General features: G+C 42.3%; 1 pseudogene; it reads left to right on the top strand.

Moving 5' to 3' along the window:
• Window positions 1-6,319: 6,319 nt before the first annotated feature.
• LOC110293788 (cytochrome c oxidase subunit 7C, mitochondrial pseudogene) lies at window positions 6,320-6,614 on the top strand (annotated as a pseudogene).
• The last annotated feature ends 5,948 nt before the right edge of the window (window positions 6,615-12,562 follow it).

The raw sequence follows: 12,562 nt of genomic DNA, 5'->3' as shown, positions 1-12,562 counted from the left end.
GAGAGCAATGGTGAATACATAAAATTCAAAACAAAACAAAATCCCAAAGACTAACCAGCACAGTTTGTTACTACTTGTTTTCAAGTTCTGTACAGATTTTCTCCAGTGACCCACAAAAGGGAGGCAGCTATTTCAAAGCCTTAGCCAAGGCTCTGTGACTTCCAGCTCCTTTTGGCTTCCTTTTCTCCTGCCAAGTGAGACTAGCTGCTCTGCCTGCCACAGCCATTCCTGGAAATGAGGGCAGCAAAGGCCTATCCAGGGACAGGCCTCTCCTTTATGCTGATCCTCCATGACCAACACACAAACACTTGATTGTGGTAGAGAAGCTGTCTCTCCTAAAGTTCAGGAGTGGAGAATGTCAGCTGCTCCTCATCCCATTGATACAAAATAAAAACCTGGCTGGAAACAGCACAAAAAGGACCAGTGACGACAGCTCTCAAACAATATATAGGCCTTTAAACTACTCTTGCATTGGTTTGCCGTCTGCGTGTGCATGTGCGTGTGCGTGTGCATGTGCGTGTGTGTGAGACCACCTAACTAAGTGCAGGCATGCACATGCTACAGTACACATGTGGAGGTTAGAGGGAACCTCAGGTGACTAGCTGTCCTTATCTTCTACTTTCATTGAGACAGCTGTTCACTGCAGCGTCTGCTAGGCTAGGTGGCCTATGAGCTAGTCAGGGTCAACATCATCAAATCAGAGACTTAAAACCTAGCAGAAAGCTAGGAAGCCCACCGACACAATAGAGTCTTAGGAAGAGGAGTGTCCCCGCCAAAGGCTTCCAAGTACAAGAGCAAGTAACAACAGGAAGGTAATAGCATCAAACGGGGGCTTACAAGCATCCAGCAGTAACAGACTGAGGTAAGCCCCTTTAGGTCAGCCAGCGGAGTTCCCCATCCAGAGTGTCCCATCTGGTGAGGCTTCCAAGCAAAGGAGCAAACAGCAAACAGCAGCCCATGGAGAATAAATACATCTACAAATTTAGTGCTCACTGGTCAAGTGAGACTGCTCAGCAGCTAGCATGCTGCCAAGCTTAACGCCCGGAGCTTGATTGCTGGGCGGTAGAGGATGAAACATGGGACATGCACACACCATACACACACACACACACACACACACACACACACACACAAACACATACACACTGACACCAAATAGTTCCTATCTTAGCTTAAGCAATGGCTGAGAATATTTAAATATCAAGGGTTACAGGTATAAATTATACCCGAGGATGTTTTTTTTTTAATCCTTCACTGCTGATATCAAAGGAAGGGCATGCACACTGTAGATAGGGGGAGGCCATGCACACAATAGGCAGGGGGGAGGCCATGCACACAGTAGGCAGGGGGGAGGCCATGCACACAGTAGGCAGACTACACTGCTGAACTGCTTCCCAGTCCCCCTAAGTCTGCATTTTCAAAACAAATTTCTAACTTGTGTATTCTCTATTAATGTAGCAATATGAGTTAGGAATCTTATTTTTGATTTGGTTTGGTTTGGTTTTGGGGGGGTATTTTGTTTTGGGGGATTTGGGAGGTTGTTTTTTGATTTTGATTTTTTGGTTTGGTTTGGTTTGGTTGGGGGACAGGGTTTCTCTGTGTAGCTCTGGCTGTTCTGGAACTCACTCTATAGACCAGGCTGGCTTCTGAATCAATTCTCCTGCTTCTGCTTTCCAGGTGTCACCAGTGTCCAGCTGGAGTTAAGAATCTTATCCTGCTCAGACACAGCCAGTACCTCCTCAGACAATTTAGAGTCCCTTTTTTTCTTTAATTTGAATTTGCATGGTAAATGTATAAAGATATGGGAAGTTGCATAAGATAGAGATACGGATTTTGAAAAGTGTACTCTAGATTTGGCTTATGGTGTGTGTGTGTGTGTGTGTGTTTGGTTGTGTGCTTGTGAACAAGCTTTGTACCTACATTTTAATTCTTTGTTCTTCTTCTCCCCTCCCTGTTATTTTTGGAATACTAGGAAGTGAACCTAGGGCTTTGTGCGTGCCAGACAAGTGTGCCCACGCTGTATACTCAGCTCCATTTTTTTCCCTCAATGTTTTCTTTTTAAAAATTTTCTATTTTAAAAGATAATATTTCAAAACTTCTGGTTAAAATGCCTGACTTCCTCCATGTGACCAGCCAGAGAAATACCAGTATCAGAAAGAAAAAAAAGAAAATGGATTCTATTTCAAAAAGAGGAAGAGACAGAAAGCTTTGGGAAACCCACAAAAGTGACAGGACAGTTGGCAAGTGTGACATTCAACAGGCAATGCACCAGCAAGGAGCTGAGTTGAGCACTACCCCAGTGTGGCTGGGCTCTCCAGGACAGGAGAGGAACAGAAGCCTTCTCCAAAGGATGCGCCAAATGGTCCTGATGCAAGGAGACTTCCAGTAAGACTAGCCTCAGATCCAGTTGAGTCTTGTTAAGACAGTGACTCTGCCAGGCGGCATGGGTCAGCTGTTGGGAAATGGTTCTAATGCTTTGTCTTAATTTGGCTTCCAAAAGCTGCTTCCAGACATTGAGGGTCCCTGCCCCCAGTTGGCTTTGGTAATAAAGAATTGCCATATAGTCAATGGCTGGGCATGGAGATGAAGGTGGGACTTTTAGATTATGTGGACAAGGGACAGAGAGGAAGAAGAACAGAGGAGAATCTCCATGATGGGGGCTGGGGGAAGGACACAGACTTAAAAGCCCACCAACGACCTGTAAGATTCTGGGAAAGTGGCCCTAGGGGCCACTCCCCCCCCCCGCCCCCTCTCCCCCCGTTATGTCTGGAATAGCAGAGATGAAATATAGAACTCACTATTAAAAATTATTTAGAGATTCTCAGATGGAATACAAACACACCATGATATAAGATTAGGAGGAGGCGAGAATTGGTTTCTTAGCAGGCTTCAGATTTTGCCAGAGTCACGTGGGTATTTCTCTTGTCTTGCTTTGGGACTACACAAAGAGCTCGAGCTCAGAGGTGCTGGGAGCTCCTGCTGTGCAAAGAGACAGCTGGCTGCTCTGAGGAAGGCAGAGAGGGGCAGACAATAGAAGCTGCCTGCCTCCCACAGACAGATAAACAAAGGTACACACACAGGAGATTGAATGAAAAAAACTCTTTAAAGAAAATTTGAAAAGGTCTATCCCAGGGCAAATACTCGGATTCTGTCTATTCAGGAATTCTGGGATTGTTCAGCCTGGTGTGACAAGAACAGAGCCTGGTACTAGGCTTACACAGTAAGTAGGAGGGATTTAATTAACGTTAAGTACACAGATGAATAAATAATTGAGGCTTTTGATCTTAAGTTATAGGTCAAAGAGCAGTGGATAAATGGGAAAACAGGTAAAGAAACTTATGCTAATTCTAATTACATAAAGAGAAGGGGACATATGTACCCACAAAGATATTAATCTCCATAGAAGGGAGGATTTAAATATACATAGACAAACAATTGAGGCTTTTGATCTTAAATTATAGGTCAAAAAGCAGGGGATGGGGAGTCTGACCTATCTCAGACAATAGAAACTTAGGCCATGCTCTCACTATTAAAAATCATCTGTGTAAGAACAAAACAGAAGATAGTGGAGGAGCTCTGTCCCAACAGATAATAGTTGTTGAGATTGCTTTAATGGCTTTGAGTTGTTTTAATTACCAAAATGAAGATTATAAGTTTGGTGGTATTTATGATATTAAAAATCCTCTGGGAGAGAGGTCAAGCTATTAATTTAATTCATTCTATACCTTTAATGATTTCCAGTTAATAAACCAAGGACATACGACTTGGGGAGAGAGGCTCTATATTTATGTTGACAGGAAAGGGAAAAAGTTTTGGACCCCTTCCAGGATGATATGGATCAGATATGACAGAGGAAGATTTCCTGAAGATCTTAGCTATGGAAAAGACAGATTCGAGAAGATCCAACAGGACAGGTAACATGATCTGCTGATTCCTCAACATGGGACAGCCCAATAACTGGCTTAGACATAAAAGTGTCTCCAGGCAAAACTGCAGCTAAATTTAGACAATAAATCTTGTTGGTTATGGGATACTTAAGGTTCTTGATGCCCTCCTTCATATGGTACTAATGAAGATTTACTATAATTGGTTATTGATCAAATTAACGCATAAAAGGATAGTTGTCTTTCACCTGCTCAAACAAGGAACAAAATTCATCCTTAACTGATCTGTATACCTTGCACAATCCATATGAGTGTCTTAATTGTACTAAAACTTTCGTTATGAGATTCATATATTACAGAATGTACAGCCTTGGCAAGATTCATCCTCAGGGATGTTGAAACGACCTGCTGTTCAGGCCCCCTCCAGAGCTTGCTTCCAGAACAGCTTCCGAAATTGCTGTTGGCTAATTCCCGACGGACTCTGCTCATCTAACCTCTCAGACGGATCCAGTCAGAATTCCAGTCAGACGGATCCAGTCAGAATTCCAGTCAGACAGATCCAGTCAGAATTCCAGTCAGACGGATCCAGTTAGAATTCCAGTCAAGTCCTGAGCCTTCTAAGCATGCAAAGACTGGCTAACAGATTCTAAATCTAGCTTTCTTAAGTCTAACCAAATTTTCTAATTTTCCTACCCCTTCCCACTCCTTTAAAGAATTTTTGTTGCCCCTATTCAGCAGGAAGAAGTTATGGAGAGTTGTCATCCCAATCCCTTGGGTTTGGATGTCTGGTTATGGTTATTTTATAAATTATAGATAGTTGTCATTTGAAGGGATAATTTGGAAATGGTCATAATTTTGAACAGGAAGGAAATAGATGGGATGGATTACTAAATTTATTCTTAAAGCATTATATAGTTACAATCTTACATTGGTAGAAATCTTTATAATTGATACAAATTGAAGTTACAATTTTACATTGGTACAGAATTTATAGATTAATGCAGATTTAAGGATTTCATTGGTATAAATTTCTTATATTGATACAAAATTAATATTATTACTTTTAGATAGGCATTGTGCCTATGCAACTCAAGTAAGAATATAAGACTTAGACCAGTCCTTCTAATAATTGCTATTACAAACTGTTTAGGATGGTTAAATAACGCAAGTTAAGGGCCAGATAGTAAACTCATGGTTATACTAGATTTTGATCTAATTATATTAAGGTGCTTTCTACAATATTCAAATAGAAATAGCTAAGAGTAGTCAAAGTTTAACAATTCAGATATACTTTACATAGAGAGTTTTTAAATACATCAGAAATCCACAGAATATGACATTTAATATTAATTCATTATTAAAGATCATCCGATCAGAGACATGCCTGCTCCTGACAATACCCACTTCTTGGTTCAAAGAAGAGATTGAGCATCAAAACCTCCATACGGAGTTGCTCCAGTCTTGGCAAGATAGCCACTGGACAAAAATTGCCCCATTCATCTACAGACAAAAATACTGTCCAGTAAAAGACACACAATGCAGGAGAGTTGACAGTTCAGCTCTGCCAAGACAGAGCAAATCAGTCCTTCATAGTTCTTGCTTCATTTCAAGGTCTCTCAGATGGTTCTGGGCCAGAATGCTAAAGATATGTGCTCTGATGTTTTGAGTAATAGGGGATTTCTGACAGGGTTGAAGACTAGTTATAGTTTCATAATCAAACTCAAGTTGTTTAGCATTGAGAGAGATGATGTAGATTTGAAAGAATGGTTTTCAGATGGTAATGCAAGCTAAAATCACAACATAATTCAAGTATAGAATTGTAAATTCTCTAAGTCATGATAGATGACAGGGTACTTTATCTAATTGACAAATAGGATGGACTGGAGGTTAAGTATTAATCATACTTTGTAATTGACATAATTGTTATGGTTGTGCTCAATTTATGTCTAAGAGAAGAGGTTTTTTTTTTTAATTTGGACAGAAAAATGGGGATGTTAGAAAATGGTTGTAATGCTTTGTCTAAATTCGGCTCCCAAAAGCTGCACTTCCAGACATTGAAGGTCCCTTCCCACAGCTGGCTTCGATTGGTAATAAAGAATTGCCATACAGCCAATGACTGGGCAGGTGGCTGGAGGCAGGACTCTTAGATTACACAAACAATTGACTGAGGAAGAGAAGAACAGAAGAGAATCACCTTGATGGAGAGGAAGGCTGCTGACAAGTAAGATACTGGAAAAGTGGCCCTAGGGGCCACTCCCCCCAATTATGTCTGAGGTAGCAGAGATGAAATATAGATTTTAAAAGATGTTAACTCAGAAATACAAGAGGGAAGTGTGTACTAGCTGTAGGGAGGTTTAGAAATGCCTAACCAGAAGAAAGGAGAGTTAGATGGTACGGCCATTCCTTCCGCCTTCCGTGTCTGTGTCCCTCGCAGAACTTCCAGCGGCGACATGTTGGACCAGAGTATTCAGAGGTTCACCACCTCCATGGTCTGTCACAGCCACTATGAGGAGGGTCCAGGGAAGAATTTGCCATTTTCAGTGGAAAGTAAGTGGCGGGTACTGGCTATGATGACCGTGTACTTTGGATCTGGATTTGCCGCACCTTTCTTTATAGTAAGACACCAGCTACTTAAAAAAATAAGGATATTTAATTCATCCCTTTAACAGAATGAAGAAAGTTTAAGAGATGATCTAAAAATTGGATTAAACTCTTGAACTCTTATACTAGAAAAAATTGTAAATGAACTAATGACATAAAGAAAAGAAAGAAAGAAAGAAAGAAAGAAAGAAAGAAAGAAAGAGAGAAATGCCTAACCATTGAGCTAGTCAAGACATCAAAATTAGTTGGCAATTGTGTGTCTCATTTGCAAATCCAGAGAGCTCTGGGTGGGTGGCTGGAGGCTTAATCACCTGCTGGGAGGGAGCTCAAACAATTTAACCAATTCACCACTCCAATCAGCCATGAAGAGGAGTTGCCAGACCTCTGAGGGTTGTGGCTGGTGCCGTCCTGACACGAAATCTACTGTTTGAAACTGAGATCAGGGAAGAGTTACCAGTCAGTCAGCCTGAATTCAACCTGCCTCAGAGCTAGGGTGACAGACAGCTCTAGGAGGAGGTTGTGGAGAGCACATGAGCTGAATGCTCACAAGCTAAAAAGTATAAGCAGGAAACAGCTAGGCCCAGGCAGTGACATTACAGGGGTGAGTGATTCCCCACCCCCCCACTCCCAGCATCAGTGTCCAAGAGCAGAACCCATCAAAGGGCATTAATGTGGAACTTGATAATTCTGTGCCTGAGCTGTGTCACTACCATGATACTCACTGATATACAACTGAAGAATTCTGAGGTTGGCCAGAGTGCTTGGCATTCTCAGCTGGTTAAGTTCAGTGGTTAAGCTCAGCTCAGTGGTTAAGCTCAGCTCAGTGGTTAAGAGCACTGACTGCTCCTCCAAAGGTCCTGAATTCAAATCCCAGCAACCACATGGTGGCTCACAACCATCTGTAATGAGATCTGATGCCCTCCTCTGGTGTATCTGACGAAGGCTACAGTGCACTTACATAAAACAAATAACAACAACAACAATATGAAACCAAGTCCACCTATTCAGATTTCAGAACCATGGCTTTTTTCCACATAACCAACACACCTGAGAGGAACCCTTCATTAGCTACCTCAGAAGGTATAAGCTGGGGTATCTTAGGAATGTGGGGGAATCTGCCTGGCCTACACATTGCAACCATAAGTGTGGTCAGTAGAAGCTCGGTATGCAAGGAAGATAGCTCTGATAGACATGGGACACCTGGCCAATAGAGATTCAACAACTGCATATATCATAGAAGACACAAGAGTCCACAACCTCAAATGACCCTCTTCCCTGTATATACCTAACACCCATCTTAAGGAAAAGCTATGGTGAGGTGTGGTGGTACACATCTTTAATGTCAACATACAAAAGGCAGAAACAGGAAGATCTCCAGTCTATGAGACTGCTCTACATTGTGAGTTCCAGGACAGCCAAGGCCACATAGTGAGACCTTGTCTCAAAGATAGATAGATGGATAGATAGATAGATAGATAGATAGATATTTAGTCAGGGTTTAGATAGATAGATAGATAGATAGATAGATAGATAGATAGATACTTAGTCAGGGTTTCTATTCCTGCACAAACGTCATGACCAAGAAGCAAGTTGGGGAGGAAAGGGTTTATTCAGCTTACACTTCCACATTCCTGTTCATTATCAAAGGAAGTCAGGACTGAAACTCAAGCAGGTCAGGAAGCAGGAGCTGATGCAGAGGCCATGGAGGGATGTTCTTTACTGGCTTGCTTCCCCTGGCATGTTCAACTTGCTTTCTTATAGAACCCAAGACTACCAGCCCAGAGATAGCCCCACCCACAAGGGGCCATCCCCCTTGATCACTAATTGAGAAAATGCCTTACAGCTGGATCTCATGGAGGCATTTCCTCAACTGAAGCTCCTTTCTCTGTGATAACTCCAGCCTGTGTCAAGTTGACACACAAAACCAGCCAGTACAGATAGATAGGTATATAAAATTCAGTAACATTTACTCAAAAACCAAAATAACACATAATTTAGCAAGATAGAATTTTACATAAAAGATGTCTAGCATTAGCTACAAGTTTACTGCCATCAGGGACAAAGTGGTATTTTTCTATTCTGCTGTCATTGATCTGTGATTTCTTCCTCAAGGAATCCTTTTGAGTCCAAGGCACAGAATTCTAGCTACCAATCTAAACTATAGGCAATGGGACAAAAGCTGAATAAAAGTCCTTCCAGGTGCTATTCCGCGCCTGTTCTATTTCTATTCGCATGTATTTGGTCAGAACACAGTCAACTTGACACCTCTGCAAGGGAGGCTGAGAGATGATGTCTCTTAGGATAGGTGACATGGCTTCTAGAACAGGCCTCTGTAAGCAGGTGGGTGAGTGGAGATGAATAAAGTAGAAAATTGGAAGTTAGGCACCTCCAAAATACCAGAAAAAATACACAAGAACCTCTAGACACCTAGAGGCACCTGTAGTTTTGAATACAGTAAATCAACCCTAAAGATTTGGCAAATTAAAAAGAAACACTCACATCCAATGCATTCAAAATCTCAGTTCACACTAAGCAATATTCTCATGGACTTCTGAAAGAGATTGGCATAACCCTTCCTGCTTAGGTTATCATAGAATGGGGCTTGACATATTTCCTAGCCACAGCATAAGTATAACATTCATAAAAGAGGTGATCATATATTCTCCAACTGGGCTATATGAAATGGTGTCTTATAAACAAAGTGTGTGTGAGTGGGAAGGAATTATAATTCATCCTGTATATATCTCCTATCAGCTGGGGATATGGTCTGTGGTGGAGCATTTGACTGGCAACACAGGGACTCAGGCTCAATCCCTACTACCAAACACACCAAACAGCTCTACCAGCAACAACAAAACCAGCAAACAAAACCAAGCCTCCCTATCACCTTCCACACTAAGGTTATGACCTGGTTGGGGTAGTTTAGGGCTGCTCTCACTAGCAGAGGATTACCGCCATCTGCTGGGCAGCGGCAGCATTAACTCTTCAAATTACCACATGCATCAAGGCACAGGCACAGGACCAAGCACAACTTAATCTCTCAGTTAGTTATAGTTCTCCTCTATGACACTCAAAACCAAAGCCAGATAATTAATCTGGTTAATTTATGCTAATTTGACGTGTGTGGTGACACACATCTGTAAATTGGTATTTGAAGGGTGGAGACAGGATAGTCTCAGGGCCAGCCTGGATTATACAGCAAGTCAGTCTCTGTCTCTGTCTCTCTGTGTCTTTGTCTGTGTGTGTCCCTCTCTTCCTCTCTCCCTCTCTCCTTTCTTCTCAGTCTACCCCTTCTGTTTCATGATTTGACTTTTTTTTTTTTTTTTTTTGGTTTTTTTCGAGACAGGGTTTCTCTGTGTAGCCCTGGCTGTCCTGGAACTCACTTTGTAGACCAGGCTGGCCTCGAACTCAGAAATCCGCCTGCCTCTGCCTCCCGAGTGCTGGGATTAAAGGCGTGCGCCACCACGCCCAGCTATGATTTGACTTTTTGATAACACTAATTAGATTCAGTGAAGAAATAGAAGAAAATCTAGTTATCTTACACAGCCACATGCATTATATATATATGTATATATGTATATATATATATATATATTTAATTTAATTCAGAATAGTAAACATGTTCTACTCAGTCTGGTAAACACCCTTGGCATCTTTTTAAGTCAGGACTACTCCCAGGGCTAAAGTGCTTCTAAGCAAGCATGAGGACTGAGTTCCAGTACTCAGTACCCACGTAAACACCCATGTATCAGCAACTCCAACCCTGAAGAAGATCTCTGGAGTTTGCTGACCAGCAAATCTAGCTGGCCCAGTGAGCTCCAGGGGCTTTAAGAGACCACGTCTCAAAAGATAAGGTAGGAAATGATCGAGGAGGACACCTGACCTCTAGTCTCCACACACACGTGTGCCACAAATGTGTAAAAGCACGTATATCACACACACACACACACACGCACACACACACACACACACACACACACGCACACACACACACACACACACACACTCTTAGATCTAAACTTTACTGACAACCTAGAAATAATCGTCTCCTCTCTTGCTCTTTTCCCTAAAAGCTAGCGATGAAAACTGAGACTCAGTTTGGCATGGCCCTGTGTCATCATCTCCTTCCAGATAAGCCTCCATCTTTGAAGGGATCTCTCTATTAACACACAGTCTGTTCCAAGAGAAGGTAAGATTCTGTCCTGTAGAGAAGTCCCTTATGTTCCGGAAGTAGACAGCTCAGAGGCTTCAGGAAGTCCCTGAAACTGACCTGATATACAGAGACCTTCCTCCTCATGCACATAGAAGCTGTAAAGACTGCTGAGAGACACTATGGGACACACTAAGCTGCCTGGAAGATGCTCAGACCAGCTGAGTTGCCTGGAAGATGCTTTCCAATTTGTTGAGCTGCTTGTAGGTTGTTCGGTGAACTAGTCCCAGCTTTCCTGAGCTATTAAGGATACCAGAGTGAGCCTTGGTAATGAGTTATTCTACTTGGTCTGAGTTATTTCTACTCCTGTAAATAACCCCTCACCCACATCCCTGTAAAGTAACCATAACAACACTCATCCGTTTACCAAGCTGAACTTTGGTAGTATCTGTACTTTGGTCTGTTGTGAGTACATATTTGGTCACATACCCCCAGGAACAGTGTCACGCAACACAAAGTGGCTTATGGACTGTAATGCTAGTACTTGAAAAGGTTCTCTGCAGTGATAGAGTAGAAGGTGGGCAAACAGTATGAGCAGGAAAGTCTTAGCTACTAATCCTAGATTCCAAATGACAACCACTGCTCTGAGCTATTTTAACAAGATGAATCTTAGGAGTAAACACCCAAACATCAGGTACCATTTTCTGTGCGCCTCTGCTTTCCCTTTTAATACTGTAATTACATGTTGTTGGTTTGTGCATGTGTATGGGTGTGGCGTGCATATGCCACATTGTACTTGTGAAGTCTGCTCTCTCCTTCCCCGTGTGGGTCCTTGGAATCTGTCTCAGGTTGTCAGGTTTGCTGACAAGCTCCTTTACCTACTGAACCAGCTCAACAGCCCATCTACTTTCAATATAACATAACAGTGACTTAAGAAGTTTGTCTGCTTAGGCAAGCTTTAACAATTGAAAGGGAGTCTGACTTTTTTCCTTTTCCCAGTATTCTTTATAGACCTGCAATTTCTCATTTCCTCCTCCTTCTCTTCCTCTTCTTCCTCCTTTTCCTCCTCCTCCTTGTGGACCGTCACAATGCTGGCACTCAAACCCAAGGCCTCATGCTCACTAGTGCCCTGTCACGGATCTACATTCCAGCTCTGTGGCCGGGATTTCAATTGCATCGTTTTAACTCTACTTTTTTTTTTTTTTTTCAGTAAAATAGAGAAGCATGGTGGCGCATGCCTGTAATTCCAGTGCTACAGAGTCTGAGGCGGGAGGATTGCTGCAACTGCAACCCTACCTGGGGCTACAACTGTGAGTACTAAACCAGCCAATGCTATATAATGAAACCCTGTCTCCAAGGGGAGAAAAGGTAAAAATAATTATAGCATCTAAATGAGAACAGATACAAGGGCATCTCAAAATACTTTAAAAACAGAAGTCCTGTTTGGGGGAGAAAAAAAGCATGAAATAGATCAAAATTTTTCAGGAAGATCTCCCTAGCCACGTTGTCACTCTAAGCTAGCTTTTTATTCTTTTCATTTAAAATGTTTCTATTTTAATGGAGGAAAGAGGGTTATGCTTGTGTGACATGTGCTGGAGAAGGCTGCAGGGTGACTCTCGCTCCACAAGTATATCTTCTCCCAAGGTGGCATCCCTCACTAAAACTGAAGATTTGGACCTCTCCATTTCTTCAGGGATTGGAGGCCATTGAGTTCCTGGGATTCACCTGTCTCTGACCTCAGGATGCTGGGGTCACAGGGGTGTGGCCATGCCCAGGATTTTTACACATGGGTGTTGGGAACTCTGACTCAGGAGCTCATGTTTGCACTGTAAGCACTCTTATGTACTGAGCCTTCATCGCCGTCACTAGGCTCATTACACTCCTTCGATACACCTTTGACCTCTGTAGAGCATCACCTGCTGCTTTG

The sequence above is a fragment of the Mus caroli genome, unplaced genomic scaffold (genome assembly GCF_978045245.1).
Source record: "Mus caroli unplaced genomic scaffold, Mus_caroli_1 scaffold_6, whole genome shotgun sequence".
Lineage (NCBI taxonomy): Eukaryota > Metazoa > Chordata > Mammalia > Rodentia > Muridae > Mus > Mus caroli.
The sequence above is the reverse complement of the archived record's forward strand: the minus strand, read 5'-3'. Positions and strand labels throughout refer to the sequence as shown.